The sequence below is a fragment of the Mustela erminea genome, chromosome 1 (genome assembly GCF_009829155.1).
Source record: "Mustela erminea isolate mMusErm1 chromosome 1, mMusErm1.Pri, whole genome shotgun sequence".
Lineage (NCBI taxonomy): Eukaryota > Metazoa > Chordata > Mammalia > Carnivora > Mustelidae > Mustela > Mustela erminea.
Genome location: NC_045614.1, coordinates 201,812,105 through 201,832,172, shown reverse-complemented (window position 1 = coordinate 201,832,172; position 20,068 = coordinate 201,812,105). Strand labels below are relative to the sequence as shown.

At 38.0% G+C, this 20,068-nt stretch overlaps 1 long non-coding RNA gene and 1 pseudogene across 1 annotated transcript; both read left to right on the top strand.

Annotated features, from left to right (window-relative positions):
* The first annotated feature begins 511 nt into the window (after nt 1-511).
* On the top strand, nt 512-3,549 carry LOC116596047 (annotated as a pseudogene).
* A 3,601-nt stretch (nt 3,550-7,150) lies between these two features.
* On the top strand, nt 7,151-18,736 carry LOC116596062. The gene is made up of 5 exons (XR_004287988.1): nt 7,151-7,181; nt 9,063-9,198; nt 10,948-11,075; nt 17,550-17,859; nt 18,606-18,736. It is a non-coding gene; the product is annotated as an uncharacterized LOC116596062 (long non-coding RNA).
* The last annotated feature ends 1,332 nt before the right edge of the window (nt 18,737-20,068 follow it).

The following is a 20,068-nucleotide window of genomic DNA, read 5'->3' as shown; positions in this document are numbered from 1 at the left end:
TGCAAAGAGGGAAGCGGGTCTCAAACCAGGGTCAGGTGGAGAAAGAGATATCAGTGGGTGGAACTAAGAATTTCAGCTTCTCAGGCATGCTTCTCTTTGCTTTGGATTTACTTCCTAGCCTCTGGCCTAGGATGCTGATTGTGACAATAATATTTTTCACTTGTCCAATTGACAAATGTTTTGTTTTTGTTTTTAAGGATTTTATTTATTTATTTGACAGAAAACACAAGCGAGGGGAATGGGAGAAGGAGAGGCAGGCTTCCTGCCCCGATGCGGGGCTCAATCCCAGGACCCTGGGATCAGGACCCGGTCAAAGGCAGGTGCTTAACGACTGAGCCAGGTGCCCCTGGCAAATGTTTTAAATAATAACAACCATTGCCTACAAATACTCAAAGTTATGGCATTCCAGTACTTCGGTGATAGACGTGTGAATTTTTCTACTATTTTGGTGAATAAATCTGGCAGCAATTATTTGAATTAAAATGACTCTATGTCAGATAGCAACTCTAGCTCATGAATTCTCACAGTAAAAAAAAAAAAACACATTTGATAAAGGACGTATATAGAATAATGCCTTCTGGAGTATTTGTTTTTGTATCAATAAAACATAATCTGAATGCCCATGAATAGGGGCTGAATAAATTATGGCACAAACAAGTGCCACACACACATGCACATATGCACACACAACGGAAAATGTTGTATTGAGATCTTTCAGTGTCCCAAACAAGAAGGATGTTTGCAATACATAGTAAGGTGAAAAAAAGCAAATTCAAAGTAAAGGGGTAATATCAGCCTGTTATAAAAATTAAAAATGAAAAACAGATTATGTGGTTCTCTTTTCTGGCTGAAACCATGGAAGGTGCAGAAGAGAAGAAAAAAAAAAGGTCCCTGCTATGCCAGAAATCCTTAAGAAAAAAGAAAAAAAAAAGCACAGAACTGAACATTGAAAGCTTAAGAAAGAAGTTTGCCCAAAAGATGTCTTGAAAAGCAAGGAAAAAGCTTATCTTTGAAAACGGTAAACTATCACAAAGACAGATGTACAGAACCACTATCAGAATAGCGAGGATGACAAGAAAATTTGGCAACTTCTATGTACCTGCAGAACCCATATTGACATCTGTCATCAGGATCAGTATTAATGGTGTCACCCTAAAGTTCTGGAAGGTGTTCCAGCTTCTTTGCCTTCACCATATATTCAGTGGCACCTTTGTTAAGCTCAGTGATGCTTTAGTTAACATGGTGAAGATTGTGGAACCGTATATTGGAAGGGGCGTCCAAACCTGAAGTCAGTAAATGATGTGTTTTCTTTCACAGTTATGGGAAAACCAGCAAGAATTTGTTGCTGCATCTCTTGGTAAATATGGCATTGTCTGAATGGAGGATCTGATTAATGGGACCTACACTACTGGCAAATGCTTTAAAGTAGCAGACAGCTTCCACTGGTTCTTCCAATTATCTTCTGTATGAGGTGGATTGAAGAAAAAGAATATTCATTTCATAAAAGGTAGAGATGCTAGCCACGAGGAAGACCAAATCAACAGGTTTATTAGAAGGGTTAAATAACAAAAATTCAACCGAGTAAATGTTAAAGATCTAATGGGCTTTGTTAATTGATGTAGGAATGGAGCAGCATTCTTTCTGGCAGGTAGAAGGGAGCTCCAAAGGACTATATAAAAGGAAAGGTTTAAATGTAGAGAGGGACTGGAGGAAAGGAAGTTATAAGCAAAGAATCAATTATTCTAGGTAAGGTCAACTTCCTAGGGGAAATGAAGGGGTCTATCAAGAAACTTCCTAGTGCCGGCCAGAAAATTCTCATGTTGATTGGTCAAAGGTTACATTTTCAGGCAGTTGAAACTGCAGTAAGTTTAGGTATTAAGTCTGGGTTTACTGACCTGGGGCCTTAACCTAAGTGACACCACTTTTTGGTCTGTGTTTTTTTTTTTTTTTTTTTTTAACAGAAGAATGAACTAAGGTACTATCATGATTATTTTAGTAATCCAGTCAGTTAATAAACAGTGACTGCTTGCAAATTGAAATGTAAAACAAAGAGCTACACCCGCCCCCATCTCCCCAGCCCTCCCCAAATCAGGTTATATGATTGACCAAAGAGAGAATGGGACAAGTACTCACCCAATTCTTCATATTTGTTACCTCAGGGAGGTAGAAGTGACTTCCTTTCTTCCTTCCTTCCTTCCTTCCTTCCTCCCTCCCTCCCTCCCTCCCTCATTATATAAGAAAAAGGAAGACACAGGAGAAAAGAAAAAGTGGATCACCACGTTTTCTCCCTCCAGTGATGAGTGGTAGGTGAGAAAATGGCTGGATACCAATATGTCAGCCAGCCTCATTACCTCCCATTTTAAAGGGAGCAGAGGGCGTCTTCTGACTTTCTGAGCACAAAGATTTGGAGAAGGATGTTGATTGAGAGGGAGGAGAATGGTTAGACCACCCAAGTGGTCTACAGTTACTGACAGCACTTCTCCTTTGAAGAGTTGTCTTTAGGTGTTCCAGGGCAAGTCTTCTCCTAGTTATGTACGTCTATGAAGCAATATCCTGCTTCAGGAGAAGTTCTGCCCTTACCTGTGCTAAGCTCATGTTCCTAGAGTGGGAAGGTTAAAGTCAGCAGGTGGTTATTGATGGATGAAGGTACTTTTACTTGAGGTATGAGTGGAAACTTCTCGATGAGTCAAGAAATTTGCCAGACGTCTATGCCTTTCTCCTCACCCCACCCACAGAGCTAAGCACCAATATGTGTGTGGGTGTCACTCTTTAAAGATTTTCTAGGAGAAGAATATGGCACAATAATATTTGAAGTTATTAATCCATGCTTTTTCTTCTCTCTCTCTCTCTCTGTGTTTATATCTGTATCTATATATTATCTATATACCTATATCCATATATCTATATCTATGTCTGTATCTGTCTTTTCCTCCTTATTTGTGCAAATAGTTGGTGCTGGAGAAGTGCGAGCCAAGGTGATATTTCTGCCTATTAACTTCCAATAATGCAAGTCTGAAGAAGTCAGACAAGATTACCAGAAAAGGCCAAATGGAGGACTTGTGGGCAATGACAAGTGTTTGGGCCAGAAACATAGTGGGAGGTGAATTTTCCAAGCTAGAAGGAGATTCCTGGGAATAGGGCAGTGTAAGGAGGAGAAGGGAGGAATCTGTGGAAACAGGGAGATAGGGTCCTTACCTAATTTCCAACCATATAAAGAAGAGAATAGTAAGACCCCATAGAGGAAGTAGCAGCTTGGAATTGTGACAAAGGAAATCAAGAGGACCTGTTCTTCCAACAACCAAATATTTTGGAATTATAAAGAATGTTGCAGGGCACTGGGGTGGCTCAGCTAGTTGACCAACCAACTCTTTGTTTCAGCTCAAGTCATGAACTCAGGGTCCTAGAGATCAAGCCGTGTGTCAGGGCTCTGTGCTCAGTGGGGAGTCTATTTGAAATTCTCTCTCTTCCTCTCCCTCTGCCCATCCCCCTACTTCTATGCCCTTTCTTTGTCTCTTTCAGATAAACAAATAAATATTTTTTTTAAATAAGGAATTTTACAATGAATATTCTAGGAGTGTCCTTGTGCAAGAGTTTTTCTGTAATTCATACTTCAGAAGTTGACTTGCTGGGTTAGTACCTTTAAACTTGATGTACCTTAAAAAAAAAAAAAAACTTTGATAGTACCTTTAAACTATGAAAATGTTTTCAAAATTATACCGATTTGCTCTCTCAATCATTCCCTGTAGTAAAACTTCACTGTTCATTAATCATCAGGAATTAACATTAAGAATTTGAAAGTCCTGGTTACCCTACTTCCTCACCACTACTTACTTTTGAATTTTTTCCAGTCAGAGGACATGAAAGAGTACCTTGTTTTAATTTACATGCTCCTATTACCAGCAAGTTACTTTTTTTTTTTTTTAAATATCTTCATTGGTCATATAGAGATTCTCTTCTGTGAACTAAAGGTTTATATTAATTTCTTTTTTGGCCTTTTGTCTTTGTCTTACTTATAGGATATTTTTCTTTGTTATAGATTAAAATTATTTCTCAAATACATTCTAAATATTTTCTCTGTAGCTTGCCTTTAAACTTTGTGCTAATGTATAAAGATTTAAAATGTTTATGTTATCAAATGTATTCATCTTATAGTTTATACTTGATGGTTTAGTCTTTTTTTTTCTTCATAGACTTTACTTTTAAAGGCTCAGTTTCATACAAAATTGAGCAGAAGATAGATAGATTTCCCATATACCTCCTCCTCTAACGAACGTATGGCCTCCTTCGTTATCAAATCCCTATTAGAGCTGTACATGTGTTACAACCGATGAGCCTTTATATATATATATGTATATATATATATATAAAAGATTTTATTTATTTATTTGACAGACACAGAGATCACAAGTAGGCAGAGAGGCAGGCAGAGAGAGAAAAAGGGAAAAGCAGGTTCCCCACTAAGCAGAGAGCCCGATGCGGGGCTCAATCCCAGGACCCTGGGATCACGACCTGAGCCGAAGGCAGAGGCTTTGACCCACTGAGCCGCCCAGGCACCCCGAACCTTTTTATATTTTAAGAAATCTTCCATTACTTCAATGTTATAAGATAGTCTCCTACATTTTCTTCTAGAACTTTTAAGGGTTGCTCTTAGTTTTTAATTATTTAGTCCATGTGGACTTTCTATTTGCTGATGGAATAAGGAGGAATTTAATTTTCAGATATATTTTTAAATTTGTTCCTTAATCAAATGGAGTCAGCCCATCCTGCTGATTCACCTGTTGCTCTACTGAAAAATCCAGGTCAACAAAGCAGCTCCTAGCAGGCATCAGGACCAGACATTGTGGGTAAATCATTAGGCTCATGGATAAGCCTCAGACACCAAAGAGCAAACTAGTGGTGCTACTTGGGTGAGTTAGTGGTGTGACTTCTGTGGAGTTTCTCATGCTGGGGACATTGGCTAATGGGAAACCGGGAACATCCACTGATTGAAAAAGGATATATAACTGCATTGTCCTCACAACTGGATATTAGGCTCTGGATCAAAAGAACAAACGAACTAGCATAGTAGTTGCAAAGATGGTGGAACTGATGTATCCAAAGAATTTTTTGACGTGAATGTAGATAAACCAAATAAATTATTTTCTGAATAATGTTTCTTCTCTGTCATATCACTAATTTACTTAGTATATACTATAATCTCTTTAAGTTCTTAAAAAAACTGAATATAGTGGAAAGGAAAAATCCCATTTTGATTATTTAGTTGGAAAAAGTAAAAACAAAATATATATTATTTCTCTCCACTTCCAAAGAGAATAAAATCAATCTTAATAATTTGAGTAGAGATTAATTCCATTTTTTCCAAAAAGTAAAATAATTATACAGAATTTCTTGGTAATCTTAATATTTATACAGATTTTAAAAGAAAAAAAAAGAAAACCTTGACTTATATAAAGCATTTATACCAATGACTTCTGAAGTAAAAGAATGATATCAAAATTAAAAAAATGTAACTCAGAGTCCAGTGTAATGTCTAAGATGAGTATCAGTTTAAGTATTTGAAATAGAGAATGATATTTGTAATAAAATTAAAAATAAATTAAAACAATTAGCTGGGAATATCCCATATGCATTATAAATACCCCAGTTGGAGTAGGTAATTTTTCTTATTATTCCACAACACATGGCATTCTTTCTATGAATGACATCAGTTTGGAAATACCCTGTGGTTTTCTGAGTTATAAATGGATATGTCACTATGAACTCCTGATTATATTATGATTCATACTTTCACTTCTGTTTTTTTATGCTATCATTTTGAAAAGTGAAAATGAAACTGTTTCATTGGCCAACAGTGCACAAGGGAGAAGAAAAATGAGGTTGAATGTAATGATTTATAAAATATTTAGGCATTATTGTCTGAGAATATTGTGAGAATAATATCATAAGGAAAAAACAAGGTAGTTAAGACAAAAATGTCTCAGAGTTATTCTGAGACTTAATGATTATTGTTCGAGTTCTGCTTTCCACAGGTACTTCACTTACGATTTCGTTTGAAATCTATCTCATCTATCATCTATTCATCTATCTACCCGTCCATTCACCTGTCTATAATTCCTTTAAACCTTTTTTTAAACCCATGGAAAACTGGGTTATGAACCCTTGCCTTCTACCTTGAGAATTTGTTCTTTTAACCAGTACCCTATGAGAAAGATGATGATAGATACTTCGCTAGCTAGATAGATGCTAAATAAGAAAGAAAGAAAGAAAGAGAAAGAAAGAGGAAAAAAGAGAGTGAGAGAAAGCAAAAAGGAAGGAAGGAAGGAAAATAGGAAGCATGGAAGGGTCATATGGAAAGTTCCAACAGGATTCCAGGTTTGAGAGACTGTATTGAGACTTCAGGTTTCCTTAGGGCAGGGTCACACCTGCTCATTGCTGTGTCATTTCCTGGCACATGGTAACATGCAACAAATATTTGTTGAATAAAAGAATACAACAGGATAAAAACAAATTCTTGCACATTATGGTTTTCTGTGGAAAACAAGAAGAAAGAAAAATGTCTTCTGAGGCCTCAGCACTAGAAAGTGACCATGAAGTATCAGGAATCTAATGAGATCCTTCTCTTACAAGATCCTTCAAATGTCCATGCTCCTACCATGAGGTATGAGGTTGAAAGCTTGATGGCTCAATGTTTTGTGATTCATTATTTAACATTACTTGGAAAATGAGAATTTTGCCAGAGATTATAGAACCTTTATAAAGATTAATGTGATTTTAAAAATCTTTCTATTAAATGTGGATTTTACCTTCTTGGGCTGTCTGTCACCAAATGGGAGTTCATATCAAAGAATTATGTTTTATGGGTTAACATGTGTTTTCCTATAAATGAAGTGATTCCTCACCTTCAAATCTCCCTTCTCAGACCAAATATTTTTTTCTACCCTATACTGCTTTGATGCTTGTCAGATTTATCAAATCCTTTAACTTAAGGCATTGAAGAATGATCTTAATATCGCCTGTTTTTATTTATACTTATTTATATGTTTTTAAGGAATTTTTTTTTAAAGTAGGCTTCACACCCATCATGGAGCCCAATGCCCAATGTGGGGCTTGAACTCACAGCCCTGAGATCAAGACCTGAGCTGAGATCAAGAGCTGGATGGTTAACTGACTGAGTCACCCTGGTACCCTAAAAATTTTGTTTTTAAGTAATCTCTACATTCAACATGGTCTTGAACTTATAACCTGAAGATCAAGAGAAGCATGTTCTACCAACTGAGCCAGCCAGGTTCCCCGTATCACCTGTTTTTACCATCATTAACACCTTAAGATGGAGTAGTCTTACAGACGAGTTAGCCAGTCACTCTTCAGATTTCTAAGAGGTCAGAACACAGGAGAGATATGATTGTATAATGGTAAAGAGTAAAATAATGCCTAGAGGGCAGCACATTTATGAAGACCATTCAGTAGGAAATATAAAAGTTACTCCTTCCAAAAATTGGAGAGCCCTAGAACACTATTTAAAAATATTAGAACATCCTAGTGTCAGTTATACCAAGAACCTGAGATGAAAACTGAGAATGTGTGGAGAATAGTAGGGATACTAATAAAATGGTTCTTGTTTTAAGCCGTTATGTTTTGTGATAGTTAATCAGCAATAGACTGCTGGAACAGAATTGCTAGAGATTAAATGAATATTAATGAAGACAAAGTCAAGTGGTGAGATTCTCTTTTAAAATTAAGGACGTTAAAAGGAGAAATATGGAAGTCATCTTACTGAGACAAAATAGTTTATGAATCCATAAAATTTGACTTGTAACCTGTTAAATGTTTTTTTTTTTTTTTTTTAAGATTTCATTTATTTACTTGACAGAGAGAGATCACAAGTAGGCAGAGAGGCAGGCAGAGAGAAAGGAGGAAGCAGGCTCCCTGCCGAGCAGAGAGAGCCCGATGTGGGACTCGATCCCAGGACCCTGAGATCATGACCTGAGCCGAAGGCAGCAGCTCAACCCACTGAGCCACCCAGGTGCCCCCTGTTAAATGTTTTTAAAAGAAATAGTGTGTTAAACAGAAAGGCAGTTGGTCAGCCTGGCATATGAAAGAAAAAAATGAAGAATTCATGAAGTACGCTTTGGCAGGGAATTCTAAAGAAATTTGTCCCCAAGTTTTGTCCTGTCTGATACTAATTGTTGAAAGTATAGCATTATTCTTTGCTTGATGCCATTGACATCTTGTTTAAATCAACTCCCACTTACTCTGAATTCATTTTTGCTAAGCAGTATTTTGATTATATTTTGACTTCTGATATAGGTTTACAAGGAAGGAATGATTTGGCTAGAGGACCCCTTAGCAATTGTATCTTTCGTCATAATTAATGTTTTTTCCCCCGGCATATATAGAAAAAGTCTCCCGAATCTAGCTGGCATGTTACAATTCCGAAGTTTGACTAAGTCTGGGACACTGGAAAGATTGAGTTTTCAAAGACACAAGACTGAGCAGTGGAGTTTGGGCTGCGGTGGCCTTCCCAAGGCTGCTGCCACTTGGAGGAGTCCTCCTGGCCTCATGACTTGTGGGGACAGTGTGCAAGAGTATCTCGTAAGATGTGTGGCACAGAGTGGTGTCCCCAAAACGTTAGTTTCCATCCCTGAGTGTTTTCTCTAACAGCTTATACAAAGAAGAAGCAGAGCAGGGGGAAAAAGAGAGCAATCTGCGAAGGGAATGCTTTATTGACATATTAAGCTCTGATAGAAATCTCTTCCATGACAGCATATTGTGCCTTGTCAGATGTTACGGTTAACTGTATGTGTGTGACAACCTAACTGGACCACAGGGTGCCCAGACATTTGACCAAATGTTATTTTGGGTGTATCTGTGGGAGTTTCTGGATGTGATTAACATGTGAGTTGGTAGACTGAACCAGATTGCTCTTCCCAGTGTGGGTGGGCCTCATCCAATCATTCAAAGGCCTTGGTAGAATAAAAATTTGGCCCTCCTGCACAAAAAGAACTCCTTATGCCTGACAGCCTTTGAGCTGAGGCAACAGCTTTTTTTTTTCTTGCTTTCAGACTCTAACTGAAACATCAGCTCTTCCTGGGTCTTGGGCCTGCCAGTATTCAGACTGGGACTACATTCACCATCAGTTCTCTGGTGGTCTCCAGCATGTAACTGAAGATCTTGGAACTTGTCAACCTTCATAATCATGTGAGCCATTTTCTTGTACTAAATCTCTTTCTCTGTCTATATACATCTGATTGGCTCTATTTCTTTGAAGAACCCTGACTAAATAATCGAGTGCCTTTATCAAATGGCATATTACCAGAAAATTTTATTTTTGCCTATGAATTAGGATTTTTAAATATATTTACTGGCAGGGAAAAAGTATTTCATCTAAACTAGATTTTCTGTGACTTGGTGTGAATGTGTTTCCTATTTTTTTCCCCTTTAATGAGGATACATCCCATTTCATTAACACTTGTCAAATTTATCCTCAGTAATGGAAAATTATATGCAGTAAAGAACTTAAAAATTTTGTGTACTGTTATGTCAGAGATGTCTGTGGTATATCTTTCCTGGTTGGTTTTATTTGTGATGCTGCCCTATTTCTTTTAGCTTAACAGGCTCTTCCCTCAAATCCCCAAACTCAAATCTGACTCATTTCTCCCCTGAACCACCCACTACAATGTCAACAGCTCCACAACTTGCAAGTCCTTCCAAAGTGTTTTAAAGAATGATTTATGAAAGGAAAATATACATCAACAAGTAGATACATCAAGTAGATACATCAAGTAGATACACTCCACCACAGCAGTGTAAGACCATTCATTAATTCCTCAGGCATATTTTAAGCACCTACCAATGTACGAAACTACAGAAAGAAAGATGGAATAAGCACAGACCCCTTCCTTAAAGAGGGAAGATAAGAAAACACATATACAGGGAAAGGAAGTACCAGATGTTTATTGAGCATCTGTACTTGATCAGGCAGGTAGTCCATGAGAGGCTTTGCGGTGGATCTTCACAACAGCTCTCTGAGGTAGGTACTATTATCCCTCATTTGGGTATGAGAACACGTAGGCTCAGAAAGGTCCTCCTGTTAAGAGAAATTATAGCTTGCCTCACTGAGCCTCAGTGACACAGTAGAGTTCAAACCTACCTCTTTTTCCTCCATTTTGTTGCCTTGTTCTAGATCCACCCTGTGTGTAATGATAGCCACCAGCTTCATGTGGCTATTGAACACTTGAAATATGGCTAACCCACACTGGAAAGAGCTTTAGGTATAAAATACAAGCCAGATTTCAAAGACTTAGCATTAACATGTAAAATATCTCCTTAATAGTTTTTGTATTGATTACATGTAGAAATGTAGACATGATAATATTTTGGGTATAATGATGTATTAATTTTCCACAGGAACAGGACCTGTAGTATTTCTCTATCTATCAACAGAATGACAGGAGAGGGTGAGGGGGATATTTAAACAACTGTTTTATACACATGTAAGGGCTGGCAGGTCTGAAATCTGCAGAGCAGGTTGGTAGGCTGAAATTCAGGTAAGAGTTAATACTGTATTCTTGAGTCTGAAATCAGGAGGGTAGACCAGGCAGGCAGGAAACCTGGGCAGTCTAAGGGATTGAATTATTGCCCCACCCACACCCTTACCCCTCTATTTGAAGATACGGCCTATAAAGTAACTAAAGTCAAATGGAGTCCTAAGGGTGGACCCCTTATCTGACTGGTGTTCTTATGAGAAAAGTAAGAGGTATCAGTGATGCATGAGCACAGAGAAACAGCCATGGAAGTCACAGCAGGAAGGTGGCCAAGGAGACCCCAGGAGAAACCAAACTGCCAAAACTTAAAAGTCTTGGACTTCCAGCCTCCAGAACTGTGAGAAATAAATTTCTATTGTTTAAGCCACCCAGTCTCTGATATTTTATTATTTTATTATGACAGCTCTAGGAAACTAAACAAGCAGGATTTCTATGTTGCCGTCTTGAGGTCAAGTTCCTTCTCTGGGAAACTTCAGTCTTTTTTCTCAAGGCCTTCAGCAGACTGGATAAGGCCCACCGACAGAATGGCCGGTAATCTGCTTACTTAAATCTGAGTTTTTCCAAAGATTTATTTATTTATTTGAGAGAGAAAGAGAGAGAGCATGTGCATGAGTGAGAGGAGAGTAGAGGTAGAAGGGGAGAGAGAGAGAATCCTTAAGCAAGATTGAGAATTCATTCTGAGCCTGGAGCTGGACACAGGGCTTGATCCCAGGGCACCAAGATCATGATCTGAGCCTAAATCAAAAGTAGGTGCTTAACCAACTAAGCCACCCAGTCACCTCTTAAATCTACTGATTTAAGTGTTAATCATGTCTAAAAAATTTTTTTCATAGCAACATCTGGGCTGGTGCATGGCCAGACAATTAGGTACCATAGCCTAGCCACAATGACTCATAAAATTAACCATCACACTTGGGCTCAATAAAATATACTATTAAAATCATTTCACCTGTTTCTTTTAACTTTTTAAAATGTGACTACTAGAAAATTTTAAATTGTGTATGTGGCTTACATTTGTTACCAATATTTATTTCTGTTGGGCAGTACAGCTTGAGACATTTTTGAAGATAGATAGCAAGTTTCATGAAGGGACAAATGCCCAGGGTGCCATGGGACCATGGAAGAAATACATTGACATCCACTTGGGGCTGTTAAGGAGGGTTTGGCAGAGGTGGTGAGATCATTAAAGCACTAATTCTGGAGCCCGGATGCCTGGGTTTGAATCTCTGCTCTGTCAGCCCACTAGATGGGTAGCCCAGTGCAAGATATTTACCCTCTTTGTCCTTTGTTTTCTTCATCTGTAAAGTGAGGGTCGTTATTAAGCCCTGTGCATGAGATCATTGTGAGGGTTAAATGAATTTATATATTTAAGCATTAAAATAGTACCCAGGATAGGGAATCTCAACAAATATCAGTTACGGAAGGTCATGCTTGAGCAGAATTAGGATAGATGAGGGGCTGGGCAGATCCAGAAGGGCTTGTTGAAAAGGAATCAGCTTCCAATGAGGGGGACATCAAACCCTCTTCTTTGGTCTTCCTTTACTGTTTTACCACAGGGAAATCAGCTGCAGGGTCAAATTAGTATATTTCTTTTTTTTTTTTAATTAATTTTTTATTTTTTATAAACATATATTTTTATCCCCAGGGGTACAGGTCTGTGAATCACCAGGTTTACACACTTCACAGCACTCACCAAAGCACATACCCTCCCCAATGTCCATAATCCCACCCCCTTCTCCCAAACCCCCTCCCCGCAGCAACCCTCAGTTTGTTTTGTGAGATTAAGAGTCACTTATGTTTTGTCTCCCTCCCAATCCCATCTTGTTTCATTGATTCTTCTCCTACCCACTTAAGCCCCCATGTTGCATCACCACTTCCTCATATCAGGGTTAGTATATTTCATTCAGTGAATGAGTGGCATACACTTAACAAGGTGCGTTTTGGTCCTGAGTGTACCTGTTCTCAGCAGCACTCAGTTGTGCTGACCATAGCCCTTTTTTCAGAACATTGTATTTTTAGCATGATTGTCTCCTGGTTTTCTCCCACCTCCCTGGAAGTTTCACCTTTGACTCCTTTGCACAGTTAGTCCTCTTCAGGACAAGCTCAATCCTTCTCTCTCCTTTTTATTCTATGCTTCCCCCTAGAACATCTGACGCACACTCATGCAAGACCTTAGTTACAACAGATACTGCACATGACTCACAAGTTTGCATCTATAACCCAGACTTTTCCACTGAGCTTCCGATCTGAATACTCAGATACCTACTTGGTTATCTCTACTATATGTCTCAGAGACATCTTATATTCAACAAGTTCTAAAATGTATTCACCTGCTCTTCATCACGTATCCTTAGTTCATTTTTAGTGTTCCCAACTTGTATCTTACAAAGCCAGAAACTTATGAATTATCCCCATCCCTCTCCTTTATTCTCCATATTTAATCTGACATCAAGACTTACCAGTTCTGCTTCATTTAATCCAAGACTGCCATCACTTCTTACCTGGATCACTGCATTATATCACTGCATCCTTTTTGACCCCTTCTAATTTCTTGTTCACACTGTAGCCAGGCTGGTATTTTTGAATATTAAATTTCATCATGTCCTTTCTCTTCTAAAAATATTTGATGGTTTCTCATGTTCATTGGATAAAGTTAAAATCTCTGGACCCTACTACCTCTCTAGCCCTATTTCATATCAGCCTTCCCTTCATTTAGCCACTTAGATGTTTTGTCATCTCCTTGTTCTAATCACATGCCTTCAGGCCATACGACCTGATCTGTTCCCTCTGCCTGCACTCTCCTACCACATTCTCAGAAAATTACTCTCCTTCAGAAAATTTACAGTTACTGAGATTTATTTCTATGATCCTTTGGTTATTGTCTTTGTTCCCCTCACCCCCACCATCCCTAGATTATAAGCATTAAGAAGTTTCAAAGGGACTGTCTTTCTTTTCCTCCTGTTGTATCTTTGCCTTAGCAAAGTGCTGGCACATAACAGAAGCCTGATAAATAAATGCATGGTTTCAGTTAGTGCTCACTTCAGCTCTGTCTTCATGGTACTTTCATTCCTCAATTTACATGTATAGACAGAGAGGTTTAGTTGGTTCATCAACATGCCTTAGATTGCAAACCTGATAATGTGGAAGAAGTTGGAAATAAAACCAGGTTATGATGCTTTTACTCTTCTGTACAATAATTTCGATCTCCTTGTTTCTTAATATGGGGGAATAATAGGAATCATGTGACTATGTCCATCTCCCCCATTTTTTGTTGCTGGATTATACTGGACATCTGGACTCTTAGTGATTGTATTATTTCTGAACATGCATTTTTGTTCTGGAAGAATAAGTTGACTAGTTTTGGATGAAAGGTGATTAAGAAAAAATAACCTCAGATGGCCCTTAAGCCAGGATCTCTTGATATTTTGATCAAGTGGAAGAAAAATATAGACTCAGACAATTGAGAAAAATCTTCATTAACCAATAAAAAGATTCTTCCAGATATATTAAAAAAGAAACAAATATATTGAGATAAAAAGAAGGATGATTTAATTCAAGTATATGAATAATATTTATCAGTAAAATTTTACCATCTGTACTTTAAAAAAAAAAAAGATTTTATTTATTTGGCAGAGACAGCCAGAGAGGGAACACAAGCAGGGGGAGTGGGAGAGGGAGAGGGGGAAGCAGGCTCCCCACTGAGCAGGGAGCCTGATGTGGGGCTCAATCCCTGGACCCTGGGATCATGACCTGAGCCGAAAGCAGATGCTTGACAACTGAGCCACCCAGGCACCCCTACCATCTGTATTATTAATAATTAAGATGACTTGTCTGGTTATACTCTTTTTATTAACTTGGACTACATGAAATTGCTGATAGTTGGCCGTTTTTGACTACAAAACAGCATTTTCTTTTGGATCAGTTTCTCATAAAGAGATATTGCCTTATCTCCCCTTTGTGTCCCAGAAAACATTTCATTTCTCATGAGCCCATTGAAAAGAGGTCAACTTTGATTGACTTTGCTGAGCTAGAACATTGATTCTCCTTCTTTCTCCATGACTGTGTCTGCATCTTCCATCTGGAAGCTGTGGACCAGTTAGAAGGAATCTTCTATTTGATCAAGGATAATGAGGCCTCATGTAGTAAAAAGAATAGAGGAGCTCATGGAAATCCAAGAATCTACCATAATTATAACTCTCTTTGAGAGAAAATGGCTTGAAGCAGTATCTTCCTACAAACTTTGATGTGACTCATGGCAATTACTCATGCTGAGTGGAAACAATGGACACAATGGATTAGACCAAGGATCAGGAGATATTCTGTTAGAAAGGAGACCAGAAAGCATGTTGACCAAGAGAGATGACCACAATTTTTGAATCTTCAGTTTCTAGTCTTTCCCTAAGAGGCCCTGCTATACTTTATTTCTCACCTATGAATATCCATGAAATTTTCCTTCTTGTAGCTTTCTAATAAAACTCTTATTTGCCCTTATTAAGGAAAACTTTTCCTTACCACCAAACAATCTCTGACCAAGACAAGAATTAAATGGGATGATGTATGTGAGTTCTTTTCTTTTGTTTTCCTTTGTAAACTATAAAGACAAAAATGAAGAGCAGCTCTTCTTTCTTTCTCTTATGAAATTTGGCTTTCAGAATGGAAATTTATTTCATGTTGACCAATTAGATTGTGAAAAACCAAGCAGAAGATGTTGCTTCAATGAAATATGAAATGCATGTTATTAAATGGGTTTTATCTTAAGACAATCAGCATAAATGCAAAAGCAAATATTATTCATTTGCAATCCAGAGACTTTTAGAGGTGATTCAGTTGCATTTCCACTTTCTCCTTCAGAAAGGATTAATCTGAGCTTCTACTGTTTATGGGTGACCAAAGAGATCACCTCTGGCCACACTTTAAAATTTAGTTGTACAGCTATGAAATCAATTGGCTTAGACCTTAAGTCTCATTCCTTATGAAAAATTTTCATCACTATAGCTGTATGAACAAGTGTTTATAGATTATCTTTTTTTTTTGCTAAAGCATAGATAGAATGTTGCAAATGTATTTATTTATTTCATAAACTTTTTATTGACCTGCAGAGGGGTTCATTCAAACAAGGATTGAGATGAACTTCAAGGGTGAAGATCTGAAATCAGAAGAGTCATCTATCTATTTTTCTTTCTTTCTTTCTCTCCTTTTCTTTTTGTTTTCTTTCTCCTTCCTTCCTTCCTTCCTTCCTTCCTTCCTTCCTTCCTTCCTTCCTTATCTTTTCCTTTCTATTCTTCATCTCTCTCTAAAATCTTGTTTTTCCTTATCTATGCATAAGGAGATCTGAAGTCGACCTACATTTCCTTTTGTAACGCTTGTTTGGTTATTTAGAGCAGGTATCTTCATCTTTTTTGTTATCCCTGGTACCAGATGTCAGTGAGGGTATAGAGCTATTTTGGAACCCCAAGATTTTTTAAGTAGTTGAAAAGGTAATGTACATTAAGCATTTAGAACTGTTGTTTGCACATAACAGTGCTCAATAAATGTTAAAGATTGTTATTTCTATTCTAGTTAACTTTTCTTCTCTGCTTTGAGACCTTTTCCAAGGGTATATGATGAGTGTGGGGAAGAACGTAAGAGAAGATTGATGTCTCTGGTTCAGAACTCCAAAATAATATCTCCAAATTGGTAGTAAAGCTTGCCTTTGAGGAATTTTTTTTGTCTCTGACAAACAGCATGTTGCCTACAATGGAGTATAGATTTTTAATGGTGATTAGAGATAGACTGATGGTGCTAGGAGGAAACTATTACGGTATTAAAGCACAAAACTTCATGAAAGTGTATTCCTTAAATCTAAGCTTGAGATTTTGCATAGCCAATAAGGAATGCTTGCAGTTGTTCAGTTATTCTAGATCAATAAGATGTATTAAGATTCCAACGGCTGCAATGGTTCTCCATCTGCTCACTATTGCTTCAAGACTTCACTAAGCACTGCTATCAACAAGGCGGCACTAGTAACAAATGTCTATACCCTTTAAGTATCTGCTATGTATCAGTTACCTCAGTTTGATAAAATTGGTAAAACTATGCCATTTTGTTATATTTCTAGTACTATGTCAAAGTCTGAAAGTGAACTACTTCATTTTAATCCAAAAAAAATCCTAAGAAGAAAATATTACTGAATATATTTCGTAGATACAGAATTTAATTAGGTGAACCTGTCTGCCACTTACACACACACACACACACCCCATACACACAATTATAGGCTACTGCTGCTAGGTACTTTTTTTTGTTGTTGTTAGTTCATCCCAGATACTAAGATTCTTGTTATACTGGTAGACCAGTATACTGTGTAATTATTCATGCCAGTTATTGTGGAGGAAATTGTAGACATTAAAACAACATGATGGTAGGTACTTAACCTTGACAGGTGGGATGATACATGGCTGGAGAAGGTGATCATGCTAGATGAGCAAGAGTCAGTCAACTATGATGGAAGAAGACCACATTTCAGGCATTGGGAAGGGTATGTGAACATACTGAAAATGCCATACTGCTTTTGTGAAGCTGAGACCCAGAGCGGAAATTGAGGAGTGGCCGTGGATGGGAGTGGAGAGGTGGGTAGGGAACTTGTATAAGACCGTTGTATAACACCCTTAATTTGAAGTTACCCATATATCAATAGGAGGACTTTGAGGATTTCATGAATAAGAGTAACATGATCAGATTTGAATTTTAAAAATAGCCCTTTGGAGATTGTGTGGAGATTAGGTTTGAAGTGACCGAGATTGGAGGCAGGGAAAGCAGATTTTGTTAAGAAGTAACTTATGCAAGAAAAGATGAGTCCCTATGTATGAAAGTGATAATACAGAGGAGAAAGAAGAGAGTTGAGGGATATTTGGGAATTGAGTTTACCTAATTTGGTGACTGGATGGAATATGAAGGGGCAATGAATAAAGAAAAAAACTGCAAAGATGATTGCTAGTTTTCTGTCTTGACTTACTGTTTCATCAGAGGGGTGGCTACATAAGAACAGATTATTGGGAAAATGTTGGGGCATCTCTACAGGACACCCAGTTGGGGAAGCTTAGAGTTGTCCGAACGGATCTGGAGCTCTGCAGAGAAGCCCAAGCTGAACATATGCTTTGGAACTTACCAGCCATAGAATGTGGTAATTCAAGTCATTGCAGAGGATGAGCTTTTTTTTTAAAGGAATAGTACGAAGAAAGAGAAAAAAGAAGACATAAAATAGAAGAAGCCCCAACATTTAAAGGATGGGTAGAAGAAGAAGAGCCTGTGAAAAATAAAATGGCAGAAAACCCAGGTAGGTTGAAAGTAATCCAGGGCTAACTTTAGTCAATAAAATAAAAGGAGATAAGAACTCCAAAAGGGGTATTTGGGGAATACCTTCAAATTCTACAGAGAAGTGAGAAAAGATTAAAAAGCATCATTTCAGTTTAGCGGCAGAGGGATGATTGAAATAATGTTTCTGTTCACTTTAATGAAAACTTAAGTTCCTCAATCTTTTCACTGGGATAGGGTTTAGTACAGTTTGAAGTGGCTAGGGAGAGAGGTATTAGCTTGGGGTTTGCATACCAGTGCAATATCCACAAAGAGGTAGCATGGTAGAAAAGGATGTTTTTTGGTTCACTGAAATAAAATTACTGAAATCAAATTTATATACTCTATTTGTGCACCCTACATATGGACATCAAGGGATTTCTCCTTGGAAGGATGCTGTTGCAGGAATAAGTGTTTACCCTTTTCTACCATCAGAGCCTCTCCAAGGATAATCTATGTAGCAAACACTGTATGAAGAAATTATTTTGATTATCAGAATTTGTGGGTCCATATTTTGTGAATGTGTAAATTAGTTTTAAGAATATAACTTCTAAAAAAAAAGAATATAACTTCAACCAATCACGTTGAGTGAGACTGTACTTTTATATCTTGGGACACTCTGTAATGAATCAGAAATAAAAGCCTTTAACGGTTGAGCTTAAGTCAGTATTTGAATGCTGATACTTTGTCAGATTTTTTTTTTAAAGATTTTATTTATTTACTTGTCAGAGAGAGAGAGAGAGAGAGAGAACAAGCAGGGGGAGCCGCAAGCAGAGGGATAAGGAGGCTCGCAGGCTGAGCAAGGAGCCTGATGCCACACTCAATCCCAGGACCCTGGGATCATGACCTGAACCAAAGGCAGAGACTTAACTGACTGAGCCGCCCAGGCGCCCCAAGATTTTTTAAGTAGTTGAAAAGGTAATGTACATTAAGCATTTAGAACTGTTGTTTGCACCTAACAGTGCTCAGTAAATGTTAACTACTGTTATTTCTATTCTAGTTAACTTTTCTTCTCTGCTTTGAGACCCATCCCTGATTGAGGCTTTTCAGGCATTGCTCCCACACCTCAGCACATCCCACCCTCCTTAGGGTTCTCAGCCAACCTTCCCCTTCCTTCCTTCTTTCCTTCCTTCCTCCCTCTTTCTCTTTCTCTCTTTCTTCCTTCTATCTTCCTTTCTCTTCCCTCCCTCCCCAATCCCTTCCTCCCTCTCTTCCTTCTTTTGAAGAATTTTTTCTTGACCTTAGTTATGCCTAGAGGTCAACTAATTGAAACAAATCAACTTTTTTTCTTTGGATCCTGATACCTTTAATAAACTTTGGATTTATTTTCTTCCTTTTCATGACCAGCTCCTCAATAAATTGTCTACACTCACTCTCATTTTTCCATTATCTGTTTTGTTTGTAAACTTTTTGTTTTTAAAGATTTTATTTATGTATTTGACAGAGAGAGATCACAAGTAGGCAGAGAGGCAGGCAGAGAGAGAGGAGGGGGAAAGCAGGCTCCCCGCTGAGCAGAGAGCCCGATGCGGGGCTCGATCTCAGGACCCTGAGATCTTGACCTGAGCCGAAGGCAGAGGCTTTAACCCACTGAGCCACCCAGGCACCCCTGTTTGTAAACTTTTGAAGGGAATTGTAGCCTCCTGAATCTGCTTGTGGGAAGTGACCCACATTAGTGGGTCACCATTAGTGACCTCTTCCCAGTGAAAATCAATGACCTTTTAAAAACACTCACTCTCTTGGGCTATTCAGCTGCATGTGATTCTGTTTGGAAACCCTTCCTTAAAAATCTCTTGCCCATCTATTCTGTGGCACCACAACATCCTCACTTTTTTCTTCTTTTCCCTCTCTATCCCAGTCATTGGAGTTTCTCAAGAATTAGTCTTTTGCTTTCTCTTCTCTTTTCTACACTAATTTCTCCACAGAGTCATTCTGCTGAGAATTTATACCATAACCTTGATGATGAAAAATATCAGGTCTACCTTTATGTTCTGACTTCTTAACTTGTATCCCACCTCCATATTTCCAAACACCTAGAAGCCCTTACTTCAGCAAGTAAGTGCAACTGTCACTCCTCTTTTGGGCTTTACTATTTTCTAGCCAATGAGATCTCTTCCTTTTCTATATTTCTAGGTTGTACCATTCAGATTAGTATCTGCCTTAAACTGTTTGAAAATCACTATTATGTGTAGCTT